Raw genomic sequence first — 13,871 nt, 5'->3', positions numbered from 1 at the left:
AAGTTAGGACAGGGCAAATAATGCAACCTCTGCCTTTTGGTGTGCTTTCCACCTTCGTCTGACATATCAGAAGCCACTGTTTGCAGTAAGATATCAGACTTGATGGAGCAGCGGTTTTTATCCATTTTGGCAAGTCTTGAATTCAGGCAAGTGTAGGCTTTAAATACTATTGCTTCATGTTAGATTCGTTCTGGTAGAGCATGTTTTCTTTTCCAGTACTTTTTTGTTACTTCAAGGATGACAAGATCCAGAGAGAAAAGAAGAGTTTATTTCTTCAGGTAAAGGAAGGGTTGTGACCTACAATATATCTTCCCTGGAGTTGATCTTGCTTTTATTAAAATAAAATGGTTAAAATGAAACCACCCATTACATAATACTGAACCCAGCTGCTCACAGATACTGATATGCTAGTATTGTTGCACCTTATTTATGATTCAGTTATTCTTATATAACAGCGCCAGAGTTTTCATTTATGACTGATTTCTTGAATTTAATATTTTTCATATTAAAGGACTAAGAAATCACTGAAGTAAATAACTGAATACCATATATAATTTCTACAAATAAACAATTGAGTAATCCTTTGTACAGTAGCTCAGAGAGAAGAGCGCTTACCCAGATTGTGGGAGATCTGAGTTAAAATTCTCACCTCTTACTTTTGAGGGGAGTGTCCTAAACAATAAGAACGGGTATAAGCCAAAGGTGGCCAAAATACAGCCTGTGGGCCGGATCCAGCCTGGCAACTGCCTGGATCTGGCCAGCAGGCAGGTACTCACCAACTGATTGTATCTGACCCCCCACAATACTCTGCATGGGATCAAGCCCACTTCTTCTCAGGGCAGCCTGCACTGTTCTCCCTCCCACACCCTCTCCTTTTCTCCCTCCCTGGCCAGATCCTGGGAGCTAGCACCCAGGCAGCCCCCTCCATCCCACACTCCCTCCACACATGCCCCACCTCTAATATACAAGAGTAAGACTTTACTTTGAGCTATTACACAATCACCTCTATATACACTACCCAAAAAAACAAATCAGGACACATAAATAGATAAACAAATAAAAATATTTTTTAAATAAAATTAAAGTATGTTACAGTAGATGTTTGATTTTTAGCATATGATTCTTTTTATCTATAATTTGTTAAAATGATGTCTTCTAAAAGATTGTGTGTACGCAGCCCTTGACAGCTCACCAAAACTTATTAGGTAGCCCTTCAGCTGAAATAATTGCCCACCTCTGTATAAGGAAATGCAAACTTTATCTTTCTTCTTGAAGTTTTTTTGGATTTCAGTCCCTGCTCCAGTGAATGTTAGACTTCTGCTACATGTTACATACATTACACAATTAACTGGTTAATTGTACTATAAATTTAGACTGGCTGCACCTGCAAAGTAATTATTACACAATAAATGCAACTGTTCAACTATTAAAATAGCCAACCAGCTCTAAAGCTAGTGCTTAAAAATGTGTAACAACTCAGTAGCTGGTTTCTATCCAACTTCAATTTGAATGTGCAGCATGGGCAACTGGTGGCACCTTATAGGGAGCAGGTACCACCCCAGTAACAAGTCAGTGACCGGGGGAGGGGGGTTCCCCCATGGCCAAGCTCATGGACTGGAGGGGGTGGAATCCCCCCAGGGCCAGTCATTCTGACCAGAAAGCAGCCGCAGCGCTCCCAGAAGTGGCCAGGGAGCTCCTGAAAGTGACCACGGTGCTTCATCCAGTGCTCCCACGCCCCAGCCACTGCTCACAGTAAGGGCACCGGCGCTTCCGCCTGTCCCCCCTGCCTGTCACCTAAGCGGGGAGTGCAGCCTGTCAGAGGGTGCACCAACGCTCTCAGGTGGTGCACATGCACCCTGGTGCACCTCCTATGTGGCACCACTGATGTGCAGCAAGGCCCTTATACAATTGGGTAGAATAAAATACCAAAACATTCAATGGAACAAGGATTAGAACTTGGGACTCATTTCACTCATGTAAATCTGCTAAACACTAAGCCAGGGAGTCAGGCTTTTGCCTGCTTTTTCATTTTCTGACTTGAGAAGCTTTTGCTCCGAGACTGCTGACCAGAACAAATCATGTAGGCAAGGTAGGTCAAGAAATGCCTATTCTGTGTATCATAGGGTTTAAGTATGAATTTGAGCTTACCTGCTCAGCTTTGTCAAGACTAAGGGTCAAACCTCAAGATAAGAAACTGAAGTGTCTAGGAATTTTAGGTGCTTCCAGACTTGAGTGGCAATATAGGAGGAGTTCTGAGGATCATACTCTTGGGCTTTGGTGCTTAAGTCCTTCTGTGTTTCTAGCTCAGAGATATGATTATTCCATGTTCATACCATCTGGAAGAGTAATTAAGACACAGAGTTTCAGTATTAATTCTTTTGCTATACTTGAAAATCAGCCAGAAATCAGGCAAATTAATTTTCAGGCTATTTTATTCAAAACAGATAAAACAACTCTATACAAACAAATATGATCGTAGGCTAATTTTGTTTTTTTCCTTAGACTAACAAAAAATTACAGGAAATGCTACAAATGAAATCTTCATCGCATCCACTAATTTAAATATCTTCCCATGATATTTATTCTATGTCCACAAGGTGGAGCCCCAATCTTCTTGTTTAAGGCTGATCAAGGAGGCATTTTTCTAGTCCTGATTTTGACCTAACCACACTGAAGACATAATCAGCACGGTGCAATTTCTGTAAAATTCAGAATTGAGTATGTGAAAAAACAACATTCTTCTGGTAGTATAAACTGGAATTTTGCAGCAGAGGAGTTTATTTGTGATTTTAATATGATCTAGAATCTTTCCCTGGGCTCAGTACTGACCATCTCAAAGAAGGGTCTTACCCTAGTTCTCTTAATTAAGTCTGTGGAAGTTTGAACATCAGATTTAAGTCATAGCAAAACTGACAACTGTATAACTGATCTTCAGCTTCAGATTCTGGTATCATGTATCGACAGATCTATACACTAGTAGTATTTACTCTATAAAAAAAATAAGAAAGCAAAATATGGAAAAGCAATTCTGAGGTTTCTGTGCCAATACAGAAAAATAAAACACATAACAGAATTAAATTCTTAGTGGGTAATTTAAAGGATCACCTCACTAAACATTGATCAGCAAAAATTTTGATTAAATCCTAAACCAGAAAAACACCATCATAAGAGACAACTTACTAGATGATGAGAAATGGAATAGGGGAGAAAGGAGGCAAGTATATTTGTATTCATACATTGTTGGCAGCTGCAATGAAAAGGAAGCCATAGGGAGGGCAGTGTTGAGAAGAGCTTTAGGCAATACATTATATATCATCGCATAACCTGAAATAACCTACATAAGCAAAAGTGTGTTTCTGCAGTTTTAAGTGTGCATTAACCAAGCAAGCAAGGTTCTTTGAGTAGATGTGATATCTTTTATTAGACAAATTAGGTACCTTGCCTGCCTATGTCCTTAGACCAACACAGCTACAACCAAAAACCCAATTTACCCAAGAAAAGATCAAAGGAACAGGTAAGAAAATAATCTCAAAAGTTAAAAAAATATTGATTCTCCCAGGCTGGAGTTTTTCTTGCATATTTGATGAAGCATGTTTGATGAAGCAGCAGCACCATCTTGCAGAGATGTAACCATCTGGTCAGTACAAATTAGACCACATCTCCACTAGATATTTTTACCATGAAACGCTCCACTTGCACACAGCTGCCAGCATCAACATTTTGCTAGATCATACTCAATGAGATGCTACATTGTTACGAGGTGATAGGTATCCCACTGTCCCTTTATGATAGCCTTAAACACAATCTTGTAGACATTTTGCACTGCATTGTGGGATAGCAGGAGCCTTTTTAAGGAACTGTCAGGACTTGCATCACCTGTGTTCCATCCCCTGGTACTCTCCCAATGCTGGTTTTTAAAAAATCCCCACTATTCTTCCATTATATTTCTCACACTTCTCTTTTTTAAATGCCTTTACCTCCTTGCTGTCAGAAGCGTTGATGCCACATGGGTCAGGGCAGCCTCATGTCTGTTCTACAGAGGCAGAACTAAGTACCACAGCTGCTGAGGAAGGAATAACGCACATGATAAATGAATGCCAGCTGCCAGATGCTACAGGCCAGCTGTACACTGTGGAGAGGCACTTCTGGGTTTATAAAATGTAGCCCGGGTGTACACGGGTTTGTACTTCCCTCTCCAATTAAGGGAGTTATTGGCAGGGCAGTGTGCTGTGGAGGGACATGACAGCCCAGTGGCCACCTCCGTCCCTTATAGAGTCAGGTCCAGTCAATCAATTACTTAACTATATATAGATTTATTATCACAACAAAACCATTAAAATGTAAGGACATAGATTATATATATGTACAAGTTTACAAAACAATAAACCCTATATATATAGTTTTGGGGGGGGGGCCTCCCTTGTGGGGACCCTCTCTCCAGGGTAACTTACTACTGCTCTGCAGTCCTGCTGTGTCCCTGCTGGGTTTTCCTGCTGCCTGTCTCTGCTGCCGCTGTCCTGGCTTAGGGCCATAGGCACCGCTGTGTGTAGTGGATGCTTCGCCTTGTGCTAGGCGTTGGAGGCCTGGACAGCCTTGTGCAGCACCAGGGCTTGGTCTGTTCCTGGACCCTCTGGGCTGTGAATTCTGCACTGAGATGCTGCCTCGAGTCAGCAGCTGTAGACCCAAGCTACCTCAAGCGGCTCCCAAGGTGTCTCACCTTCTGTGCAGTGCCTCCTGCACCGATCTCCCAGTGTCGTCCTGGGGGTTGAGGACCTGAGCCATCCCAGGGGCTCCAAAGATCCTGCTCCATGCACCAGCCTGTGCACCATGTCTCTAGCCACACACCAGAGGTTGCAGACCGGAGCCACTTCATGCAGCTCCCAGGGTCTGGATGCCATGCTGCGCATCGAGAACCTAACCACTGGAGCTGTCCCCTGCTCCCCTCTGATAGAAGTCTTCAGGGGCTCTTCCTGGGCTACTGCTTTGCCCTGCTGAGCAGCTCTCCTCAGCTCTTCTAAACCCTGCTCTTCAGTCCTTGACGCATCTCATCTTATGCTGGGCACGCAACTCCTTTTATACGCTCCTGGGATCCGCCCCTGAAGTCTTCCGTACCTGACAGTTTCCAGTCTTCAATCAGGTCTGGGAGAGCTCTTTTCCTCCTCCCCTCAGAAAAAGGGGCTTGATGTTATTTCTCTTGCTGCCTCCTGATTGGTGGATGGACTCCACCAATCAAAACAGCAGGATCTCAAGCCTGGGATTCAACCCAAGCTCTGAAAGGTAAGCCTACTACAAAAATGTAAAACATAGTGATGCAGTGGCTCAGAGTTTTGATATGGAAGGCCTCACTCCTAACATTACAGTGCACAGCTCACCCCAGCCCTATTGTGCAGAGATGCCAAGATGAGTGCTGCTTTGATAGTGGAAGAAAGCATGATGATCATCCACTGAAAGCTTACAATCACAGAATGCTATTGGTTGATGGGCAGTCGGTTCAGTATTGGAAAGCTGCAGGTGGGACATTTGTCATCCCTGGGTGCAAGGTTGTTAATGTCCTCCTACATTGGACTATGACTCTCAGCAATATTCAGGATAATAGAGAGACTTGATATAACAGGCTTCCTAATCTGTGATTAGTGAGAAACATGTCCTAATTTGGTCCCCATCTATTTCTGGTTTCTGAATGCATAAATAGCAAGGGGTAAGTGTTGTAGTTCAGGAAGCTATTGCAAACAAGATTGTCGTAGTTATATATGATAACTATATTAGGTACTTTAGTAAGCAGTAACCCTAGTATTGGAGATGGAATACCAGACTGGGAGATGCACATTATTCACAACAGATTAAAAAAAGGTGATAATGGTAGAGTAAAGTCTGGTTTCTTGTACATATTTTCCATCAGGGTATTTATTGCACTGGATGAGACATATTACATTTCTGGAGGTGCAGATGTAAGATCCAGGAATTGAAGCCAAGACAGAGTTGCAAGGGCCGAAAAGTGGTTCCAGATAAAAAGATTACAGTGATCGGAAAGGGAACATGAGTGGCCCAGGATGACTCAAATACTGCTGAGGCAGGTGGCCCAGCCTGGTATATAGGGATTGATACACAGAGACACAAAAATTAAAATTAAATTAATTAAATGGTTTATTATAACACAAACAACTATGTACAATTATCACAGCCAAAACAATAACACAGAGAACATGAGTGAGATTAGATACACACAGGGCTATACATTACCTATCTTACTATAGAAGAGTGAGGCTGGAAGAACCCACAGACAGCTTTGAGAATCAGCAAAAGGCATCTTCAGCAGCAGCATCACATACTAGATGCACTGGAGAACTACCCAAAGACCAGTACCCAACCAGAACAATCCTACCCCACAAAAAAGCCTCCTTCATACATACATTTTATCTCAGGATAAGTAGCCAATAATAATAAGGATGTACATGGCACTCATCTTTTCACTACATGCTGAATTGTGCATATCACGTAGACATTTCTGTCAAAAGGATAATGCCCTTCAATTAGCATATAGCACACACACTACTATACTTTTGCACATGACACTATGATGTTCCACACATCCCTCTTCATGGAATATCACCTGTCAATTATGCTGAACTAGAAGTGACCGCATGGTTTCTGATCAAAACGCATGCTCAGAACGTCAGCCTGAGTTAGAAGGTATAAAGGTCATGCCTTCTGGAACAGTCTCACTATACATGTGTAAAAAACCTCCTATATGCATTGAACCAATTTCAACTAAAGGCGTAGAAATAATTATTTAAATAACGAGAACAATCTTCGGGGCCAATAGAATGCTGATAGTTCTGTTGTGGGGTGTAGTTAATGTGGGAGTGGTGGAGATGTGCTAGCAGGTTTTACATTTCTTGTCCCAGCATGGTCTGGATCCATGCAGTGTGCTTTGGGTCCATGCGCAACTGGTGCCTCTTAAGTCAGGGGGCATGTGCACCCCCCAATGCCACTGGGGGGGTGTCCCCCGGCAGCTGATCTCACTGACCAGGGGTCAGGGGCGTCTCCCTGCAGGCAATCGTGCTGACCGTGGCCTATCTCACTCACCAAAAAGTGGCCACATTGCTTCCAGAAGTCCCACAGCCACTTCCAGAAACAGTGTGGCTGCTTTTGCTGGGCTTCCCAGGTGGTGCGCACAGGGTGGGCACTGGTGCTCCTGCCTGCCCCCCGGTCAGTGCTTAAACAGGGAATGCAGCCTGACAGGGGTTGTACCAGCGCTCTCAGGGGGTGCATATGCACCCCCGTGCACCCTCTATGTATCGCCACTGTTTGGGCCATAGGAAGTTTGCTTCTGGTGATGAGGCTGCTGAGTTTCAGTGTTTGTTTAAAGACTAAGATGGGTGGTTCTGGAAAGATCTCTTTAAGAACTGTGTCTTCTTCTAGTATGAGTTGCAATTGTTTGAGGATTTTCTGTATAGGTTGCAGGGAAGGATGTGTAGCAGACTTACCTTTTGAGCTCTGCATGAGTCCTGGGCTCGAGATTCTGCAATTCCAATTGGTGGAGCCCATCTGCCAATCAGAAGCAAGCCAGGGTAAGCAAGGCCACATCTTTGCCCTGAAGGGAGGGGACAAGGAACAGCCTGGACCTGGTTTGAGACTGCACCCTGCCAAGTCTGGGGAACTTTAGGGTGGAGCCCCTGAAGCGTACAAAAGGAGAGTGTGCTCGGCACTCTGGGGACAGAGAGACATGGTGAGGGACGGCCAGGAGAGAGGAGCTCCAGAAACAGCCATCCTCGGGACCCTGCCTGAGCCTTGACGGTTCGTGGATTGGCACACGGTCATCAGACTCTAGGATCCGCTCAAGGTGGCTTGAGCCTGCGAATCCAGCAAGCAGCTGGGTAGGTGGTGAATGGATCGGAGCATGGAGAGCCAGCCCTGGAAGCAGCTCAAGGCTGGTCAAGTTAGCCCCAGCTCTAGACCAAGTAACTAAAGCCCTGCAGTGTGGCTCTGCATTAAACTAAAAGAGCCCTGATGCACAGAGCAGGGCCTGGGAAAGGGAAGGACCCCTGGTGTGAGGCTGGGGAACTGGAGCTAGTAAAGGTTTGGCTCCTGTGGGACAGCTTGGGGTGCCCAGTGTAGGGCATCAGGCCATCGAGAGGAGCTGGAGGCTCCACTGGAGAGCGGCCTTCATGGGACTGACCACCAAGGGATCAGCCTTACCTGTTTCAGAGCGGGAGCATGAGTTGCTGGGGAAGCAGGTCCTATAGGGGAGGTGGGTTTGGGAGAGGAGGGTCTTCAGCCTTCACCCTTGATTGTGGGAGGGGGGGTGTCCACATTCCTGGGCCCCAAAGGGGAGGGGTGTACTCTCCCATCTCTGTCCTTCGATGACTGCCAGGACCCCCGGCCTGGAGAGTGGATATTCATTCTCTGATGCATAGTCAGCTTGCTGACTAGGGTGTCTGTGTGTGTAAGGGTATTCGCCTCAGTGTCCTCCATCTGATAACCCCAGGTAACCTATCTGCATTTTGCCAGCTACATTCTATCACCAGGTCTATATTTCCCCTTCTCCCCTTCCCCCACTTTCCTGTCTCACACCTCTTGTCTCCCATTCCCTCTGATCCTCAAGCTACACATTTGCATTTTCACAGACCTGCATTTTGCATATTGGCTTCTATTCTACCCAGGAAAGTACAAAACACCAGCAGACTCTCCCTATGCTTGAGGAAGGGTGTTTGTGCCCAAAAACTTGCAAAGAACATTTTTTTATCTATTTAGTTGGCCTAATAAAAGATAATCACATCTACCTAAAGAATATTGACCATACAAATCTACAGATTTTCCTAGCAGAGAAACACACCCAGTATAAACACTATTATTGTCAGAATATCAGATGTGTGTGATAACTGCCAAATTTTACAAGCACATGGCTAGCCAGAGTTCATTGCATCTGGAAGCTGTAAATCTTAATTTTTTTTTAACTTTATCCACTTGACACTTACATTGCCCAAAATGATCAAGTCAAAAATTGGAAAAAAGCTAAAAATCCATAAATCAACTCTCTTTTGATTCTAGTGTGAACAAAGAGCACTTGAAAACAACATGCAAACAAAACATTTGTTGGATACTGTGACCGCCAGGTTGCAATCTCCCTTTCTCGGGTAGTTCTAGTCCTGTAGGCAGATGTCACTATCCTCTTGGGACCGCTTTGGTATCGGGGCAGCTCTCTTTCCCTCGAGGCTCCGACCTCGTTCTCGCCTGCCACGACTTGATATTTTTCAGTGTCAAGGCCGGGTTGCGGTGCGCTCCATGGCCCAGGTCACTCGGCAGTCACATCCCGGGGCTCCGCCACCCCTGCACCCCGTCCTCACACCCCCTCAAGTGCATCCTTCTTCTGTGGGTCTGATTCTGCAATGGTGGGGTGATATTCCCACTTTCCTTTTCCCTGTTTGACCCAGTATAAGGTCACAGCACAGGCTAGGACTACTCACAGCCCCTAGACCCTATTTGTATGAAACACTCCCTCAGCTATCCCAGCTAGAACATCTGATATAGGACCAAACAAAATGCCGTAACCAAACTTAGACCTTGCTACCTGGCCCCTTCGTTAGCTGAGGATCCTATCTGGACCTCTCTGGTCCTTTTGGGCAGCCCCTGGTCCCTAGTTTCCGTTGGACCCCTCCAGTTTCCTACCCCTGTGGTTCAGCGGCGATCCCGCCCCGGTTACTCTCTCTCCGAGCTCTCCTGGGTCTTCTTCCCCCTTGGAGTCACTGCGTCCCTGCATCACAGCCCCGGCACTCCACCTGTGGGTCACGCTATCTTCGGGTTCATGCCCCATTGGTCCCTCCGTGGCTGTGCTCCCTACTCGTCTTTGGTCTGGCGCAGTCTCCAGCCAAGCTGTCAGCCTCTGCTTCCACGGGGCCATGCTGTCAGCCGATGCTGCCACTTTTTTCCTTTGAGGAGCCGGCAGCTGCTCCTCCCTGGGTCTCTCCGGCCATCCTGCCGGTGGAGCTTCCAATTGCCTGGTCCTGGGGCTCTCCACCCCTCCCACCGGTGGAGCTTCCAATTGCCAGGTCCTGGGGCTCTCCGCCTCTTCCGCCGCTGCAGCTGCCTCTTTTAACTTCCCCGGCTGGCATCCTGCCCTGACATCACTGGTTGGACGCACCTGCATAAACACTTGGCTGATGCGCCGCGTGGATCCTTTCGGCGTCGTTGTGTGTTTCTCCTCAAGTTCTGTAGGTAAGCCCCGTTTACTAGTCGTCTCCCCGGGACAGATACAAAGGCGCAGACAGTCTAGCCTAGTGGTCATAAAACTAGAAAGCAGAGCTGAAAAGCAGCAAAAGAAATGAAGAAAAGACTTGAAATCAAGAACCAGAAGCTAAGGTCAAGAGGGATGGGCAGGAGTTGCTGACAGGCAAAAAAAGAACTAAAAAGCTGATGACCAGGGATCCAGGTTTTCCATTTCCCATGGAAAACCAGAGAAAGCCATGGATTTCCCCTTTTTATCAGAGGAAATGTGGATTTCTCCTTTTAGCAGAGAAACTCACAGATTGCCTGCTTTTGCAAAGAACTCTGCAAGCTGGTTTAGCTCCAGCCTGCAAGACCTGTTTGCAAACAGGGTGGGAAACCCCCAGTCCTGCTCAGAGTGGGAAGAGGTGGGAGGGGAAAGGGCCTGAGGCTGTCAGTCACCCAGGGCGCTACTCAGCTCAGCTGCCTCTGGCAGGGCTGGAAGGTTGCAGGTCACTGGCAGGGTTGTGGGGGAGCCAGGAGCTGGCTCCAGGTTGCTTCTGCTGCAGATGCCTGCTGTTGGGGGCAGGAAGCTAGAGACTTGGGTCCCTGGACCTATAGCCCTGGGACCTGGGGGCCCTTCCGGCATGGGTGGGGGCAGGAGCTGTGGGTGGAGGGCAAGAAATCAGTAGGTTGTGGGGGCTGTTGTGGGGGGCAGTGAGGGGCACCAGCAGGGCTTTTAAGTTTAATAATGGATTTGGGAGGGTTTGAGAGAATTTGTGGGGGTTTTGTTAGAGAATTTGTGATTTTTTTTGATCAGAGAAAACAAGTCGTAACAAAGAACCCTAACCCTGTTACTAAGAGGCAGGGTGACCCCTGCAAGTTTGGAACCTTCCAGTCAGGGTCAGCCGGTTGGGCGGCAGGAGAAGAAAGTTCAAGATCTTACAAATGGCAATCAGAGAAGGACAGAGGGGTGGTAGAGAGACAGACTCCCAACAACTATGGTAATGCGCCTGCCGTCTTGGTCAGAAGAATATGCCATGCCCAGGGCCATCCTCACAATCATTTAAAAGTGTAGAGAAAAGACTGGCCTAAGTCGCACCCTACCAAGGCTGGCTAATGTGGGGGGGATTACCTGTGGCAGGGTAACTCCCAGCAAATCCCACATGGTGTGACCTTGGGGAAAAGGCGAGTAGGAGACACCTGAAAACCTCCGCCTCTGGAGTTATTGGGTGACCAAAGAAAGGCCGAGAGAAGCCCAGGACCAAGGCGGTACCCGCAAATGTGAGGACCCACCCAGGTGAGTGAGGGCCTTAAGGGGGGAAGGTGTGTAGTAGGACACTAAGGTGCCTGTTACTCTCAGAGGAGAGGCAGGAACCCAGGTGCCAGTTGCCAGGACAACTGGTTAAGGAGGGAATTGGCCACACCTGCACCTGTTCAGCTGACCAGAAGGGGCAGGGCCTGGCTCCCACATAAACCCATGCCTGAGGCCAGGAGAGTAGTTCCCTGCTGGTAGCCAAGGGGAAGGAGCTCTGCCTGATTGAGAAAAGAAAAAGAGGCCTGACTGCACGAGCAGCTCCTGATGCTGTTATGGGATGGAGTATTCCCTGGGAGGGATTGAATGACGTTTTAGCTGGGCGGCTTGGATTTTTATTATAGCCTAGGGACTTTGTGCTTGTGTTTGCTTTTACTGGTGGTTTCGGTGAGGCTATTAGGGGATGGAAGAGGCCTCGTAGGGTACCCGCAGCAGCGTGGGAAACCCCAGCCCCAGAGAGAGGGGGCGTCGGGAAGCCCCTGAGAGAGGGGTCGGTGAGCACGAGTGAAGTCGCAGTGCCAGACAGGGCCGCAGACAGCCTGAGCGCCAGGAAGGCGCAGAGCGAGATAGGGCTGTGGAAAGCCCAGGGAGGACAAGGGGAAGGCCAAATTACAACAAGGCTGCAGATCAAACCTCATCAGTATCATCTGCGAGGCTTGGGCTGCGGTGTAGGGGAGGAAAAGGAGCTGCAGATAGCGCCCCCTAGCAGCGGGGCAGAAAATGGGCAGCCTTGCGCTTAATTACATCCATTAATCAATAAAGATGAAGGCATGGCAGGAGAGAAGGCAGGCAGTTGGCCCATAACAGGAGAGCCGGGTCACCAATAGAAGGACTTCAGAAGAGGCACTCCTGTCACACCAGGATCCCTGCTGATGACTAACCAAGCACAGGAATCAGGACAGGAGCAATGAGACAGGGTTTGAAAACAGCCAAAAAGTCAGGAAAAACTGGAGGCTGGTAGGGCACTGGGCAGCCCAGTTTCACCTGAGACTTGTATCCTATAGCTCAACTGGCTGCAGCGCAATCAGACACAGATGAACCCAACCAGAAGTCAAGCGGTAAGCCTTAATCTGGGAGCAAACCCATGGCCATAATAAGGTTTTCCTCAGGAATTGACTGCATCTGAATGCAGCTGCTTACATGTATGTAGATTTAGGCACAGATATGAACAAGACTAAAGTATATTAATAACTAGATATGTGTAAGCTGCCTTGGTTGCTTAGGTATCCCAAATGCATTAAAATCATCACTAATGAGACCACTCAGATGCTGGATGCTGTCTCACATTAGTATTAAAATACAACATTGATAAATCAACAGCATAAACTGTGCAGCCTACTGAAACTCAGATTCAATCTGTTACCAATGGTAACAGTTATTTAAGTACAAGAATTAATCTCAATGGATAGCCATACACTTATATGAACCAGCTACTCTTCAGAATAGAAAAAGGAGGAAACAAAGGAAAATTGAAAACAAAAAACAAGAATAAGGTTAAACTTATCAGTGCTTTGGATGGACCTATTACTCAACAGTGCTAATTAGGGCAATACAGCTATGTTGCTTCTGATTTAGCAGTAGTCTTGAGTTTAACAATCTCCATACTCCAAAACTAATTCTCTAAAAAGTGACAAAGGAACAGAAACTCCTAATCACCAGTGAGAGAATATTTCTCATGGAACAGTTGTTTCATGTCTGACCTCACAGTCCTGGTCCTGAAATGGAAATTTATATACCTTTGGAAAACAGACTGGCTGCATCTACATGAAGTGCTTTGCTGGGCCTTAGCTTAATTTATTGCACAGTATGAGCAAGTGTCTACACATGCACATCCTTACTGCACAGTAAATTTCCATAATCATGACTAAAGTTGATGCAAATACAGGTATCAAATTTAGCCACATTTAGTTAATGGGAGGAGGCAGCTGCGTGGAGCTGGGCTGGGTCAAGCCCCCGCCCAGGCCCCTACTTGGCCCAGCCCCCCAGGGAGCCACACGAACAGGCTGCGTAAACAGGTGCTCAAGTTAGCACGGAGTTCGCGCAGGAGAGGGCGTGGGAGGGCACGAGACCCTGCCTGCAAACCCCCCAGAGTAGTCAGCCCCAGCTGTAGCCAGCCTACCAGAGGCATGGCACGGATGGCACGCGCTGCACCCCGAGGTTCCCCTCGGGGTCTGCGGCCCCCCATTCGGCATCTTAGAGATGGCCATCCAGATGGAGCCCATGGTTCCGGGCTCCACGCAGACGGAGCCCCTGGCTCTTGCTTGCGGGGGCTGCCTGTCCCTTTTTTGGGCTCTGGGGCCCAGGAGCATGGCCACCTCCCCTTGCAGGGTCTGCTCCCTACTGGGGTCTCTGG

General features: G+C 47.3%; 1 long non-coding RNA gene across 2 annotated transcripts in view; it reads right to left on the bottom strand.

The window, feature by feature from the left end:
• Positions 1–2,414: 2,414 nt before the first annotated feature.
• The window catches only part of LOC109309127, a 15,049-nt gene continuing 3,592 nt past the window's right edge, over positions 2,415–13,871 (bottom strand). The window contains exons 1-2 of one of the 2 annotated variants that reach the window (XR_002100794.1): positions 7,488–7,521; positions 2,415–2,699 (exon numbers count right to left, since the gene is read on the bottom strand). This is a non-coding gene — a long non-coding RNA (uncharacterized LOC109309127). Of the gene's footprint in view, positions 2,700–7,487; positions 7,522–13,871 lie in introns of those variants that run through there. The other variant, XR_002100796.1, reaches the window with a different exon arrangement.

The sequence above is a fragment of the Crocodylus porosus genome, unplaced genomic scaffold, assembly GCF_001723895.1.
Source record: "Crocodylus porosus isolate Cpor-Errol unplaced genomic scaffold, CroPor_comp1, whole genome shotgun sequence".
Lineage (NCBI taxonomy): Eukaryota > Metazoa > Chordata > Crocodylia > Crocodylidae > Crocodylus > Crocodylus porosus.
Note: the sequence above shows the minus strand (reverse complement) of the source record. Positions and strands in the feature narration are given on the sequence as shown.